Consider the following 15296-nt stretch of genomic DNA (forward strand, 5'->3'; position numbering starts at 1 on the left):
ATATTTTGTACATGTTACGTTAAAGTATTATGAACACTCTTTTCTCCTGTTTCTTTTAACTTTTAAAATGCTGGTGCAGGAGGTGGCACTGTGGTCTATCAGGTAAAGCTACTGCCTGCAGTATTGGCATTCCATATGGATGCTGGTTCAAGTCCCAGATGCTCTACTTCTGACCCAGCTCCCTGCTAATGCACCTGGGAAAGCAGCATAAGATGGCCCAAGTGCCTGGGCCCCTACCCCTGCATGGGAGACCCAGAAGAGGCTCCTGACTCCTGGCTTCGATCATCCCAGCTCAAGCCTTTGCGGCCATTTGAGGAGTGAACCAGTGGATAGAAGCACTGTGTGTGTGTGTGTGTGTGTGCATGTGTGTGTGTAACTGTGCCTTTCAAATAAACAAATAAATCTTTATGGGGGCCTGGCACCATGGTGTATGTAGTAGGCTAAGCCTCCACAGAATCCATATGGGTTCATGTCCTTGCTGCTCCTCTTCCAATCCAGCTCTCTGTTATGGTATGGGAAAGCAGTGGAAGATGGCCCAAGTGCTTGGGCCCCCTGCACCCATGTGGGAGATCTGGAAATAGCTCCTGGCTCCTGGCTGCAGATTAGCCCAGCTCTGGTGGTTGCAGCCATTTGGGGATGAACCAGCAGATGGAAGACCTTTCTCTCTCTTCCTCTCTCTGTCTGTAACTCTACCTCTTAAATAAATAAATAAAGATCTTTTTAAAAAAATCTTTAAAAAATGTTGATATAAGAAACTTATACCTGTGGCTCCACTTCTATTTCTATTGGTCAGCACTAATAAACACCAAAGTATTGAAAACAGTTAGTTCCATCTTAGTCTTTAAAAAAATTCATTTCCTTGGCTTCTCTGAATTTTTCAAGCATGAATTTAAAAATGAAAAGGCATTTCTTTGAGTTGTTGTCAGTGGAGGTGGGAGGCTATGGAGGGGCCCTCACAGCAGGAGAGGATGCCCTCCCCAAAAGGACCAGAAAGTAAAAGCATTTTCAAATCCGTTGTCATCTGCCTCCTACTAAACTTGGGCAGAAGCTGTCTTCATACCTTGAGTCACTAAGTGACAAACTGCGACCTAACTCAACATGTAAACTAACGGGAAGGCTAATTTAGGAAATGCTTCTGTGACAAATGGCTGAGTCTCAGGCGGTCCCAGCAGCAGAGCTTCTGCCAATCACAGGCTAACAGATCAGGCCGTGTCCAAATAAAGCAAACACTGAACTGTAACCAATCAAGTTCCTCCGGGCTTCACTTCCATCTTCCGTTTGCAAACGCTGCCTCCTGATGTTGCAGAGCAGAGCTTCCTGAACCTGAGAGTTATCTGACTGACAAATCTTTCTTTGCTCAATTAAACTCTGCTAAATTGACATCTGTCATCATTCCACACCCTTCATGAGGGACAGACAGCCTATAAGCTTTTGGAGGAAATTATTTGCTGATGGTGACTCTAGATTTGCAAACACATGCATGTGCCTAGGCCTACAGACCCAGGCTTCTTACATCAGCTGTTTTGCTGCCTCAAGAAACTTGAGGTCTGTTGACTCCCATTTTCCTGAATTAATCTCTGGAGCATTTGTACTTGACATAACCCATGTTCTATTGTATACAAGGCCTCCGTGTTACAGATCCTTGTCCACAAACCAGGACAACCAAGCCCAGGTTGGCTGGCCAGACACAGAGCGGCCTACTTTGCAGGGTAATGTTTTGGAACAAATTGTACAGGCCTAATCATGCAAAAATGTCATTGTATTGAAGAAGTCAGAATTCAGAACATGCTTGACTGATGCAGCAACAGAATTTTATTAGCCCTGACTATGATGAGCAGAAAACAACCCTATCTCTTGTATTTAGGCAGTCAATTCTTTCTACTGGAAGAGTGAATAGTAAGAGAAGGCAAGGGAGAGGAAAAACATCAAGTGGATTTAACTGGTCACAGTATAAAAACTGCAGAAGTCCTATCACTTTTCAGAAAACCTCACTGCGTGCTTTGGAACAATGTTTACACAAATAAATTTTAAAATTTAAGTCTAAGTAATCTCAATTCTGTAATTTTGAAACTTCACTGAGTAAGAAAAATATTGATTACTGAGCTTTAAAAGACAAATGTATACAGATAAGCAAATTTGGGAATTTACATTTGGTCTAAAATCTACAAAAAGGGGAAAATTTCTCTTTTAAGGAATGAAAAAGTTACCCAAAACATACAAACCCTGTATTTTGACACACCCTTATAACTCTAAAAACTGAAGCCATTATTAGCACAACAATTTGAACACCAAGCTTATAACAGCTATTAACAGCTGTATTGAGATATAATTCACTTGATTCTTTTCAAGTGTATTATTTGATGTACTATTTTGATGTACTGTTTGATGTACTATTTGATATACATTCAGAGTTGTGCATCCAGCACCAGGATTTTTGAATATTTTCAATATTCTAGAAAGAAATCCAAACCCTTTAGTCAGCAACCCCCGAAGGCACATTCCCCTCCTGCCCTCTTATAGGCACTGGCAACCACTAGTCCAGTTGTGTCTCTGTGTACTTCTCCATATTTCACAATGCAATTATACACAGTGTGGTCCTTTGTGAGTTCCTTCTTTGACTTTGTATAATGTTTTCAAGGCTTATACATATTGTAGCAAGTATCAGTACACCCATTCCTTCTATTGCTGAACAGTATTAGATTGCATTGATATGCTACACTCTATTTATCCACTTATCAGCTGGTGACATTTGGGATGTTTCCACTTTGGGGCTGTTATGAAAAATGCTACTGTGAATGTTCATGTACCTGAGTATAATTTAAAATTTAAGTCTTACCTACTATACCACAGTAAAAAACAATGAAATCCAGTCATTTGCAACAAAATGGAGGAATCTGGAACACATCATGCTGAGTGAAATAAGCCAGTCCCAAAGGGACAAATATCATATGTTCTCCCTGATCGGTGACAACTGACTGAACACCAAAAAGGAAACCTGTTGAAGTGAAATGGACACTATGAGAAACGGTGACTTGATCAGCATAGCCCTGACTATTAATGAACAACTTAATACATTTTCCCTCTTAGTATTTTTTTTTGTCTGTTCTACTTAATACGACTGGTTTAATTCTGTAATTAATACACAGTTATTCTTAAGTGTTGAAATTTAACTGAAATGTGATTCCTGTTAAATATAAGAGTGGGAATAAGAGAGGGAAGAGATGTACAATTTGGGACATGCTCAAGCTGACTTACCCCAAATGGTAGAGCTAGAAACATACCAGGGGATTCCAATTCAATCCCATCAAGGTGGCATGTACCAATGCCATCTCACTAGTCCAAGTGATCAATTTCAGTTCACAATTGATCATAATGAAAGGACTAAGAGTCAAAGAGATCACATAAACAAGTCTAGTACCTGCTAATACTAACCGATAGAATAAATAAAGGGGAGAGCAATCCAACATGGGAAGCGAGATACACAGCAGACTCATAGAATGGCAGATGTCCTAAACAGCACTCTGGCCTCAGAATCAGCCCTAAAGGCATTCGGATCTGGCTGAAAAGCCCATGAGAGTATTTCAAGCATGGAAAGCCAAGACACTCTGGCAAAAAACAAAACAAAACAAAACAAAACAAAACAAAACAAAAAAACCAAAACCTAAATGAAAGATCTCTGTGAGTGAGATCCCAGTGGAAAGAACAGGTCTTCAAAGAAGGAGGTACCTTTCTCTGAAGGGAGGAGAGAACCTCCACTTTGACTATGACCTTGTCTAAATAAGATAAGAGTCGGAGAACTCAAAAGGCTTCCATAGCCTTGGAAACTCATGACTGGAGCATAGGGAGATTACTGATGCCATAAACAGGAGTGTCAATTTGTAAAGTCAACAACAGGAGTCACTGTGCACTTACTCCTCATGTAGGATCTCTGTCCTTAATGTGTTGTACAGTGTGATTTAATGCTATAACGAGTACTCAAACAGTATTTTTCACTTTGTGTTTCTATGGGGGTGCAAACTGTTGAAATCTTTACTTAATGTATACTAAACTGATCTTCTGTATATATAGAAAATTGAAAATGAATCTTGATATGAATGGAAGGGGAGAGAGAGTGGGAAATGGGAGGGTTGCGGGTGGGAGGGAAGTCATCGGGGGGTGGGGGAAGCCAATGTAGTCCATAAGCTGTACTTTGGAAATCTATATTCATTAAATAAAATTAAAAAAAATTTTAAGTCTTACCTTGAGGCTGAAGTTGTGTCCATGGAAAGTGAATGTAAAGGGGCCGGCTTTGGATTGGCACAGTTCCAGCCATTGCAGCCAATTGGGGAGTGAACCATTGGATGAAAGACCTCTCTTTGTCTGCCTCTCCTCTCTCTGTGTTAACTCTGACTTTCAAATAAATAAATCTTTAAAAAAAAAGGAAATGAATAAACTTTAAAAAAAGTGATTGTAAAGCAAAGGAAAATGCTTTCTCAGTGACTGCCATTATTAAATCATGTTTCTCCATGGAAAATATTCCCTGAGGGCCTGATTGATAAATATGGAGAGATCTCAATTTAAATTGTTTTATTCTTTAACAGAATTAGATACATCCCTATTTATTGTGTGTCGACTGTAAGGGAAGACAAATAATTTTTTCTCTACTCTTCATGATCTCTTAATGAAAGGTGGATTTAACTACAGAAAAACAAGAAATCCATTAACATGTAGACCTCACGTATACATCGGAGATACCCAGGAAAAGCAATTTTGAAGATATAATCTCTAAGATATGTATCTTAATATGTTATATACCACTGTAATGGAATTGCACAGACTGAGTAATTTGCAATGAACAGAAATTTATTTGACTGTTCTGGAAACCAGAAAGTCCAACATTGAGGAGCTGCATTCTTGCTATGGCATCACATGGCAGAAGGCATCACATGGGTGAAAGAACTAGAAAGGGTCAAACTCTCCTTTATAAAGATGCTCTCTCTCACAGTGGGTGTTTAGCCTAGTGGTTATCAGAAGCGGAACATCCAAGACTCATATATGGAATGCAGCATCACAGGCAGCGGCTTAACCTGCTGTGCCACAGCACTGGCCCCATATATTTTTTTCATGGTGCACATTTTTCATGAACTTTTTCAGACTCCTTATATACATAGATTTCAAAATCTTTTTTGCACCAAAATAATCTTTTAATTCCATTTTCCATGAACATTTGAAATATGCTACAGTTTATTCCTAAACATGATTTTTAAAAAAGCCTGGAAAGATATTAACCATAGTTACCACTGCTTGGGTATATTACATTAAAATCAGATTTTATACAGTTTAAGCATTATTTGTATTGGGGCTGCTACTGTGGCGTAGTAGGTTAAGCCTCTGCCTGTGGTGTCGGCATCCCACATGGGAACTGGTTAGAGTCCCAGCTGCTCCATTTCCAATCCAGCTCTCTGCTTACTGGATGGGAAAGCAGTGGAAGATAGCCCAGGTGCTTGGATCCCTGTACCCATGTGAGAGACTAAAAAAATCTCCTGGTTCCTGGCTTCAGTTTGGCCCAGCTCCAGCCATTGTGGTCATGAGGGTAGTGAACCAGTAGATGGAAGACCTCTCTTTCTGTCTTTCCTTCTCTCTGCCCATAACTCTACTTCTTTTAAAGATTTTATTTATTTAGGGCCAGCACTGTGGCACAGTGGGTTAACATCCTGGCCTGAAAGCGCCAGCATCCCATTTGAGCGCCGGTTCAAGACTTGGCTGCTCCTCTTCCAATACAGCTCTCTGCTATGGGAAAGCAGTAGAAGATGGTCCAAGTCCTTGGGCCCCTGTACCCCTGTGGGAGACACAGAAGAAGCTCCTGGCTCCTGGCTTTGGATTGGCATGGCTCCAGCCATTGCAGCCAACTGGGGAGTGAACCATTGGATGGAAGACCTCTCTCTCTCTCTGCCTCTCCTCTCTCTGTGTAACTCTGACTTTATTTATTTATTTTGAAAGTCAGAGTTACACACAGAGAGAAGGAAGGAAAGGTAGAGAGAGAGAGAGAGAGAGAGAGAGAGAGAGATGTCTTCCATTTGCTGGTTCACTCTCCAATTAGCCGCAATGGATGGAGTTGCGCTGATCCGAAGCCAGGAGTCAGGAGCCAGGAGCTCATTCTGGGTCTTCCCACGCAGGTGCAGGCACCCATGGTCTTGGGCCATCTTCTGCTTTCCCAGGCAAGAGCAGAGAGCTGGATTGGAAGTGGAACAGCTAGGACTCGAACCGGCACCCATATGGGATGCCAGCACTGCTGGCAGCAGCATTACTCACTAAGCCACAGCACTGAAAAATTTTTAAAATTAATATATTTGAGCAGCAGAGGAAGAAAGATAAACAGAGAATTCCCATCTGCTGGTTTACTTCCTAAATACCCTCAACAGCTCGGATTGGACCAGGACTGCAATTACATCTAAGTCTCCCACACAGATGGCAGGAACTCAATTACTTAAAGCCATCACCTCTGCCTCCTAGGGAATGCACTGGCCGGAAGGTGGAGTCAGGAACAGAGCTTGGATACTCAACCCAGGCACTTATGTGGCATCTTAATCACTGGGTCAAATGCCCACCCTAACCTTTTTTTTTTTTTAGATTTATTTTATTTATTTGAAAGTTGGAGTTACACAGAGAGAAGGAGAGGCAGAAAGAGAGAGAGAGAGAGAGAGAGAGGTCTTCCATTTGCTGGTTCACTCCCAAATTGACTGCAATGGCTGGAGCTGTGCCTATCTGAAGTCAGGAGCCAAGAGTTTTTTCCAGGTCTCCCACATGGTGCAGGGGCCCAAGGACTTGGGCCATCTTCTCCTGCTTTTCCAGGCCATAGCAGAGAGCTGGATGGAAAGTGGAGCAGTCAGGTCTTGAACTGGCGCCCATATGGGATGCCGGCACTGCAGGTAGTGGCTTTACTCACTAAATCAAATCACTGGTCCCCTCACCCTTATCTTTTAATCACATTTTCCATGCACTTTTTGAAGTATTCTAATATTGTTACCTTGGGCAAATTTCTTAACCGTAACTCCTCCAAAATGGAAATAAGAACAGGGCACACTTGCAAGCTAAGATCTAAAGCACCAAATGGACCAGCTCGGAGAAATCCAATGGTACTTTGAAAAGTCTGAAAAAGGGACTGTTGTTGTGGCATAGTGGGCTAAGCCTCTGCCTGCAGTGCTGGCATCTCATATGGGTACCTGTTAGATTCCCTGCTGCTTTACTTCCAATACAGCTGTCTGGCTATGACCTGGGAAAGCAGTAGAAGATGGCCCAAGTGCCTGGGCCCCTGCACCCGGAAGAAGCTCCTGGTTTCTGATCAGCCTAGCTTGGGCCATTGCAGCCATTTGCAGAGTGAACCAGCAGAGGGAAGACTTTTCTCTTTGTCTCTCCCTCTTTCAGTCTTTAACTCTACCTCTGAAATAAAATAAATCTTAAAAAAAAAAAAAGGTTTGGAAAAAATGGAAGCAAAAGGAAAGTACATTTTGATATTAAAAAATTGAAATCCATGCATAGTTTTTTCATCGTACACATTTTCCATAAACTTTCTGAAGACTCCTCATAGCTAGGAAACTGAATTGGAGCATCAATCTGGCCTACAGCCTGTTGGCCTGGAAAGCTGAGGATGATGGATTAGGAATTTGTGCAGATCTGAGTGTGCTGTGTCCTCTATGCTGCCACTGTAGAGTTGTTCTTGCGTCTCTGAGGTTAATGGGCTGGTTACATCTCCAAACAATACACACTGTACCATGCTGGACCTTGGAGAACGTTATTAGCATCCATTCCTGTCTGTGGGATGCTAGCAAGACTTCTGGGGCTCTGACTCTTTTGCTGGAAATTGTTACTGAGACCTTGCTCTATGTCTTAACTACCTGGCATCCTTCTGTAACTTTTAGATAATTTGATTTATTCAAGTATCTACTGTTGACTTTTGTCCCTATGTGGTTAGATTCATGGGCTTGATGAGGAAATTCAGTGAGATCACAAATTGAGAGCTTAGTGCCATGCCTGGCTCCAAGCTAGTGCTTAATAAACGTTAGTTATGCTTGTCCTAATGCACTCCCGGGCATGTGCCAGATGCTGGGAATAATGCCTTCGTGTGTGTACACATTCTGCAAAGGTCAGAAGATGCAAAGTGGCAGTCACTGTTCACACAGCAGCAAAGACAGTGTCTGGAGATTTCTGAACACTTCTGGGCTGAAGGGATTTTCGGCACCTTTTTTTTTTTTTTAAAGATTTATTTTATTTATTTGAAAGACAGAGAGAGAGAGAGAGAGAGAGAAATCTTTCACCCACTGGTTCACTCCCCAAATGGATGACTGTAATGGTTGGGGCAGGGCCGGCGCTGCGGCTCACTAGGCTAATCCTCCACCTTGCGGTGCCGGCACACCGGGTTCTAGTCCCAGTCGGGGCGCCGGATTCTGTCCCGGTTGCCCCTCTTCCAGGCCAGCTCTCTGCTGTGGCCAGGGAGTACAGTGGAGGATGGCCCAAGTGCTTGGGCCCTGCACCCCATGGGAGACCAGGAGAAGCACTTGGCTCCTGCCATCGGATCAGCGCGGTGCGCCGGCCACAGCGCGCTGGCCGTGGCGGCCATTGGAGGGTGAACCAACGGCAAAAGGAAGACCTTTCTCTCTGTCTCTCTCTCTCACTATCCACTCTGCCTGTAAAAAAAAAAAAAAAAAAAAAAAGGTTGGGGCAGGACCAGTCGAAGCTGCGATCCTGGGACTCCATCCGGATCTCCCATGTGTGTGGCAGGAGCCCAAACACTTGGGCAATTTTCCACTGCTTTCTCAGGAAGCTGGATCAGATGTGGAGAGGCTGAGACTCGAACCAGCACTTACGTGGGATGCCAGCATCACAGGTGGCAGCTTCACTGCTCTAACACAGTGCTGGCCCTGATTTTTAGTACTTTAAAATAGGACTCATGTTTCTTTATCTTCCTTTAAAGCATGAGGACAGAGGAGTTTTTCCTGAATGCTTGGGTATTTGGCTTAGCTTATTTCCAGAAAAAAGGGAGGATGTTTCTTATGTGTAAAATGGGAATGTTCCACACCCTTCCTCGGAAGGCTCCTGTCGTGGGGGTATGTACATGAAGCGTTTTACATAGGATCTGGCACATGCAAAAAGCTTGATAAATAGGAGCTGTGACTATCACAGTTCATTTTATGGGGTGAGAGAGAAGGGCATGTCGCAGTGAGAGCATAGGTTTGGAAGGCAGGAAGGGCAGGGCCTGAATCCTAACCTCCCTTCCCAGCAGAGGGAACCTGGGCAGGTTGATTCACTTCTCTGAGCCTCAGCCTCCCCATGTGCAAATGGTACATTCGTATGCCCAAGTCTCATGACGCTGTGTCATCAGTAAAAGAGGGCGGGAACTTGGCATGCCTGGGCAGTGTGAGGTTCCTGCAGCTTCTACTGCAGCTGGGGCTGGAACTGGCAGTCAGTTTTGGGGAATTATCCATCCAGATAGCCATTTAATTCTCTGTTATTGTTTTGTTTTACTTTTCTCTCACTGTTTGTCTGCCAGTGGCCAGTTTTTAAAATTACAAATCATCTAGAAACACTACTTGTGATTCCTCAGCAGTGCTGAGCTCTGTAGAGAATGGACTTTGAACACTCGCAACTCTGAGGTTGCTAATGACCCCAGGAAAGAGGTATTATCATCTCTCATTTTATAAATGAGGACCTGAAGCTCATATGCTTAAGTACCTGCCTAAGGTCACTCAATTAAAAAAAAATATATATGCATATATATATTTATACATTTATTTATTTGCAGGTAGAGAAGTCTCCCAACCACTGGCTCACTCCTCAAATGCCTGTAACAGCTGGGACTGGGCTGTGCTGAAGCCAGAATTCAGTCGGGTCTCCCGTGTGAGTGGCAGGGACACAGGTACTTGAGCCATCATCCAGGGTGCACGACCAGGAAGCTGGAATCAGGAGCAGAACTGGAACTCCAACCCAGGCACTCCCATATGGGAGGCATGGGTCCCAAGTGACATCTTCACCACCACACTAAATGCCTGCCCATCACCCAGATACTTTTTTACCTTACGTATATCTGAGCCAGAACTGAGTGTTCCTAGGGACCCCAGAGCAGAGTATTATCTCCAGGTCTCTCCCTCTTGCTGTCTCTTTTGTCATCCTTCTCCAGCAGGTAACACAGAAAAGATCCCAAGATTGTTCTGGAGTCAGATTAGCCTGAACTCAATCTCAACTCCAGAGTCTTACTTAAAATGGGAGATAACAATAGCCACTACTCTGGAAGGCGTGACAATGACATGAGATTGTTATTAATTTTTTACTATGTGCGAGGCCTTTGTCCCAGGGCCCAGGTCATCCATAAATACCAGATCCTCCCAGCACTGCCCCCTCCTCCACACCCCTGCCCCACAGCACTCACAGGAACCTGAGCTCTACTCCCGCCGGACCTAGACTTCCCGAGAGCTGGACAGTCACCAGCTCCAGCTGGTCTGCTCCGGCATCGTCGCTGTCTCTGCCATGGAGATGATGTCCAGCAGGCCTGTTCAGGGGACACGAAACGCGGGCCTCAGGACTCTGAGGCGGCGCGAGTTTACGGGAACCCCCACGGGAAGGGCCCTGTTAGCAATCCAGGGAACAGCCTTACCCCTGTGACCCTCGTCCACACGGCGGGGACACACAGGCCTCAGCCTATCCGGCAAGTGTGTGTGTGTGTGTGTGTGTGTGTGTGTGTGTGTGTGTGAAGCACGTTTTCCACGGAGCTATGGTTTCCAGCAAAACTCACTTGGGGACTCGTTTGTTTTCCAGTGGCACACGATGAAGAGCGGGTGGGGCCTTTAAGAGCCGACTAGGGCTCTAGCTCTCACGCGAGTTCTCGTGAGACAGAACTAGTTCCCGCGAGAGTGGGTTGCGGGCGCACGAGTTCCGTGTCCTCAGAGCAAGTTGCAGGTGCTTGTCCTTTGGCTTTACTCTGCCGTATTATGACACCGAACAAGTCACTCGGCCTCCTGCTTCCAAACTTCCCAGCTTTCAAACATGTGATCCAAAATAGAGGCTTTTTATTTTTTAAAAAATATTTATTTATTTGAAAGAGCTATAGAGAGGCAGAGAGTGAGACAAAGAGGTCTTCCATCCGCTGGTTCTCTCCCAAAGGCCACAACAGCGGGAGCTGCGCCTAACCGAAGCCAGGAGCCAGGAGCTTCTTCCGAGTCTCCCACGTGGGTACAGAGGTCCAAGGACTTGGGCCATCCTCTACTGCTTTTCCAGGCCATAGCAGAGAGCTGGATTGGAAGAGGAGCAGCCAGGTCTTGAACCAGTGTCCATAGGGGATGCCAGCACTGCAGGTGGCGGCTTTATCTGGTATGCCACAGTGCTGGCCCCAACTTTTTTTTTTTTTTTTTTTTAAACAAATTCTCCAGTCCTAAGTATCCTAATAGTAAGGGACTAAGTCACATTGGGAATCCCATTATGCGGACAAACCGAGGCCCGCATCAACTCCGAAAATCTGCTTAAGACATTGGCAGCCCCAGCCTGGCCCCAGTTTTTGAACTTCTCTCCCAGTATCACCACTCTTACTGTGGCCACTTCGCCCTGTCCCAGCACGCATGAACAAGGCTAGTTGGAAAACAGCTGTGTAGTAATTATCTTGTGGCACTTAGTAATAGTAATACGAAGTAATACAAGGTTGTTGTAAAAAATTCACATCATTCAGGTAGGCAAAAAGAGCAAAGTAAAAAGTCCATAATCCCACTGCTGTGAGAGAACCGTGTAGTACTTTGATGGGCAGTCAGATATTTTGCCACTTAGATAGGACTATACATAAAATTAACATATATATATATATACATAAACCATATAGCATCTGCATAGAAAGACATCACATATATGTATATATGTGTGTGTGTAAGACTATTAGTCTCTTCAGGCTGCCATGTCAAAATATAATAGGTTACTTTGCAGCAATTGATATAAATAACACATTTTTTTGAACACTGAAAAAAATTGCACTAAGATGTTAGTAGATTATGTAGATCTATATAGTTATATAAGTTTTACTATTGTAATAGTAAGGTAGGGTCTTGCTATTATTTGTTGTTTCCGCATAGCAAGGTATAAGCATTTTTGCCTGTCCTCGGATATTCTTTCTCACCAGCAGTGGGAAATGCTGAGCTGTTTTGTGTTTGTAGCTGTGTCGAATCACTTAACCAATGCACAGACATGTAGGTGTTTCCCATTTTCCCCCACAGCCCTCTGTAATGAGCATTTTTGAAGTTAAATATTTGCATACAACTAAGAGGTTCCTTTCAGTCATATTTCCAGATCAAATAACTGAGACTTGAAGGGTGCAATATTCTAAGGGCTTTTTCAAGTAGAGGGGGAGACTTAGATGGGAGATGTTCTTGCTGTACTCTGAGGCCAACAGCCTGTTACCTATACCTGCTAACTCTTTCCACACCCACCATGAAGGCTGAGCCCCACCCAGCACCTCAGTTCTCCTGCCCTGACCTTGTGTTTCCCTTACACCCAAGTCCATGATCTCAAAATCTACCTTCTGTCTATAGGTCTGTCTTCTTGCTATGCTGGGAGCCCTCACTCTGCCCATCTGTGCTGGGTTTTGGGTGTTGTGACTTGCAGACTTCCCTGAACTCAATTCCTGCCTGCCTGGATCTCGAGAGAATGGCAGCTCCCAGGAACCTGCAACTCCGCAACTCTTCTGATGCTGGTTTCTTCAGTAGACATCAGATTTTTGGTGAGTTGACATACCCTTCAGTCACCTACCCTCAATGTGCCCATTCTGTGTCCTGGAATTTCTTCTCTCCCCTCCAGTATTCAAAATGCCTTACTTTTCTGGAAAACCAGGGGAATGGCAATTCCCCAAGGTTGGTTCTTACATTGAAATGAGTGGTCTTCCTTCATTCTCTGAGATAATTCCTCACTGATAAGAGAAGCAGTGACAAAGGCAATGGAAAAGGCCAGGCAGTGACTTGCAGCGATTTGGCATGGTGCTTATAGGCCTGTTGGATTTCCTCTCGTTTTTGGTTCAGCATCTTACTCACAGCGATATCTGCTTCTCTGTTTTCTGACAGCTCCAGGATTTCATGACACAGATTGTGCGTAATGGGGTGTTGAATTGGGAAGGGGACATTGTACAGTAATCTAAATGAGAGGAAGAGAGGGGAGGTGGATGAAAGGGAAAACCATGATGCTGGAGACATTCAGTTACCATGTCCTTGCCCATTAAGGCTGACACGTCCTGACGGTGATCCTGCTGAGCTGGTGTGTTGGATGAGAGTGAAAAGGGAGGGAGGGGAGTGAGAGAGAGAAGAATAGGGAGGGAGACAAATCAGAGGAGTTGTCTCAGGTGTGACTTGCAAGAAAGGAGGAATGTGTGCAGAGGACTTATAAGAAATTTTCCATGTGAAGTGCTGAGTAAATATCTCAGGTTAGGCTTCAGAGCTCCTGGAATTGGATTTGGGGTCCTATTGACCTTGACACGATGCTGAGATGGTTCTTGGGTTTCAAGCTTAGAAAAGAAGGGATAAGATAAAGATGTGAATATTAATTGACCATTACTGTGTGCCAGCTCCAACCAGGCTAGCTTTGGGAACAGGGCAATTTAAGGTTGTAGAAACCTAGGAATGTGTGGCAGAGTGGGTGTTCTTGAATCAGATGGCCTGGGTTTGAGTCCTAGATCTGCCTTTCATTACCCGCATGGCCTTGAGGAGTTTATTAGCCTCACTGGCCCAGTTTCTCTCCTAACAGCAGAAGAGTCAGAGAGCCCATCACTAGGGCAGTTGTGTGGACTAAATTAAGCAAGGCATGCCATGCTCTATCCATGGTGATGAGATGACTCTTGTTACAACCAAGGCAGCTGCTGTGCCCCGCCACCTCATGTAATCCTCACCACAAGTCGTATGAGATGATATCCGTTTTTTTTTTTTTTAATAAACAAAGACTGGACATAAGAAAGAACTGAGCCCACTTGTACCTCCAATTTATGCTCTGCCCTGAATTTATGCTCTGTCCCATCACAGCTGCCTCTTTTCCATGCAGGTATTATAAATGGATACCTCTGTTCCTTCTGGAGTCAAATGTGTTGCAAGCTGGGAGGGTTGAAACAACAACAAGGACTTATTCTCTTGCAAATCTGGAGGCCAGAGGTTCCAAATGGAGGTGTTGGCAGAGCTGGCCTCCCTCCACAGACTAGGGGAGTCTCCAGCTTCTGGAGGTTCCTAGTTGTTCTTGACTCCTCGTAGCATCTCTCCAACTTTTGTTTCTGTCTTCTTATGGCTTCCTCTCTGGTTCTGTGTGTCCTTCTCTGTCCAGTTTGATTTAGGGCCCACCCTAATGCATTGGGATCTCATGTTAATCCTTACTTTAATTCCCTTTCCAAAAACTCTGTATTTCCAAATTAAGTCACCTTCTGAGGTTCTGTGAGGAGATGAATTTTAGGACACCAAGCACTACAGATGGTCTGCAGTAATGACTTTTCAACTTCACAATGGTGCAATAACAATACACACTTAGTAGAAATTGTGTTTTTTAATTTGGATCCTTCCTGGGTCAGTGGTACATTCTATATGCTATCCTGATACTGCCCAGTCAGCCTGTGATCACAGGGGTGAATGGCAGACATTCCACAGTGTGCTGTGCTGCTGAATTAGGATGTTCAGTAGGTTTAATATGAATAGTGTGCTTCGACATCATATTTTCCTTTTTTAAAAATACTTATTTATTTAAAATAAAGGGAGAGACGCAGAGAGAAAGGTCTTCCATCTGCTGGTTCACTCCCCCCAGTGGCTGCAAAGATCAAGGCTGGGCCAGAACAAAGCCAAGACCCTAGAACTACATCTGGAACTCTCACATGAGTGGCAGGGGCCCGCATACTTGGGTTACCCTCTGCTACTTTCCCAGACACACTAGCAGGAAGCTAGATCAGAAGTAGAGCAGCTAGGAATCAAACTGGTGCCTATATGGGATGCTGGCATTGCAGGCAGCAGCGTAACCCACTGCAACACCTAACTTATGATATTTTCAAATTAAAATGTATTTAATGGTAGCCCCACCATAAGTTAAGGAGCACCTGTACAGTGATGAATAGCCAAAGACTTCAAGCCCTCTGACAGTGATGCTTCTCTTTCTAAGAGCTTTCATTGTTGCCAGGGACCACAGCCTAGGCTGGAAGCAGCAGGAATCCCAGAAAATAAATAAAAGAGGGGCCAAGGGGGTTGGTGAGGGAATTGGGGTCTCAAAATAGCTTGGAGCCACAATTGTCTATCCTGGTGTCTTTGGCTGCATGACCACGCATAAACGCT

General features: G+C 44.2%; 1 long non-coding RNA gene across 2 annotated transcripts; it reads right to left on the reverse strand.

Annotated features, from left to right (window-relative positions):
• Positions 1-1923: 1923 nt before the first annotated feature.
• LOC138843053 (uncharacterized) lies at positions 1924-10842 on the reverse strand. 2 transcript variants are annotated; one of them, XR_016235435.1, is made up of 4 exons: positions 10628-10769; positions 10403-10522; positions 4240-4406; positions 1924-2995 (listed from the first exon to the last, which is right to left on the reverse strand). It is a non-coding gene; the product is annotated as an uncharacterized LOC138843053 (long non-coding RNA). The 2 variants fall into 2 exon arrangements; XR_007919025.3 differs by lacking the exons at positions 1924-2995; positions 4240-4406 and adding an exon at positions 8338-9929 and having other exon boundaries at positions 10628-10842.
• Between the last annotated feature and the right edge of the window lie 4454 nt (positions 10843-15296).

Source organism: Oryctolagus cuniculus, chromosome 6, assembly GCF_051225735.1.
Source record: "Oryctolagus cuniculus isolate XC-2025 breed Fujian yellow rabbit chromosome 6, ASM5122573v1, whole genome shotgun sequence".
Taxonomy (NCBI): Eukaryota; Metazoa; Chordata; class Mammalia; order Lagomorpha; family Leporidae; genus Oryctolagus; species Oryctolagus cuniculus.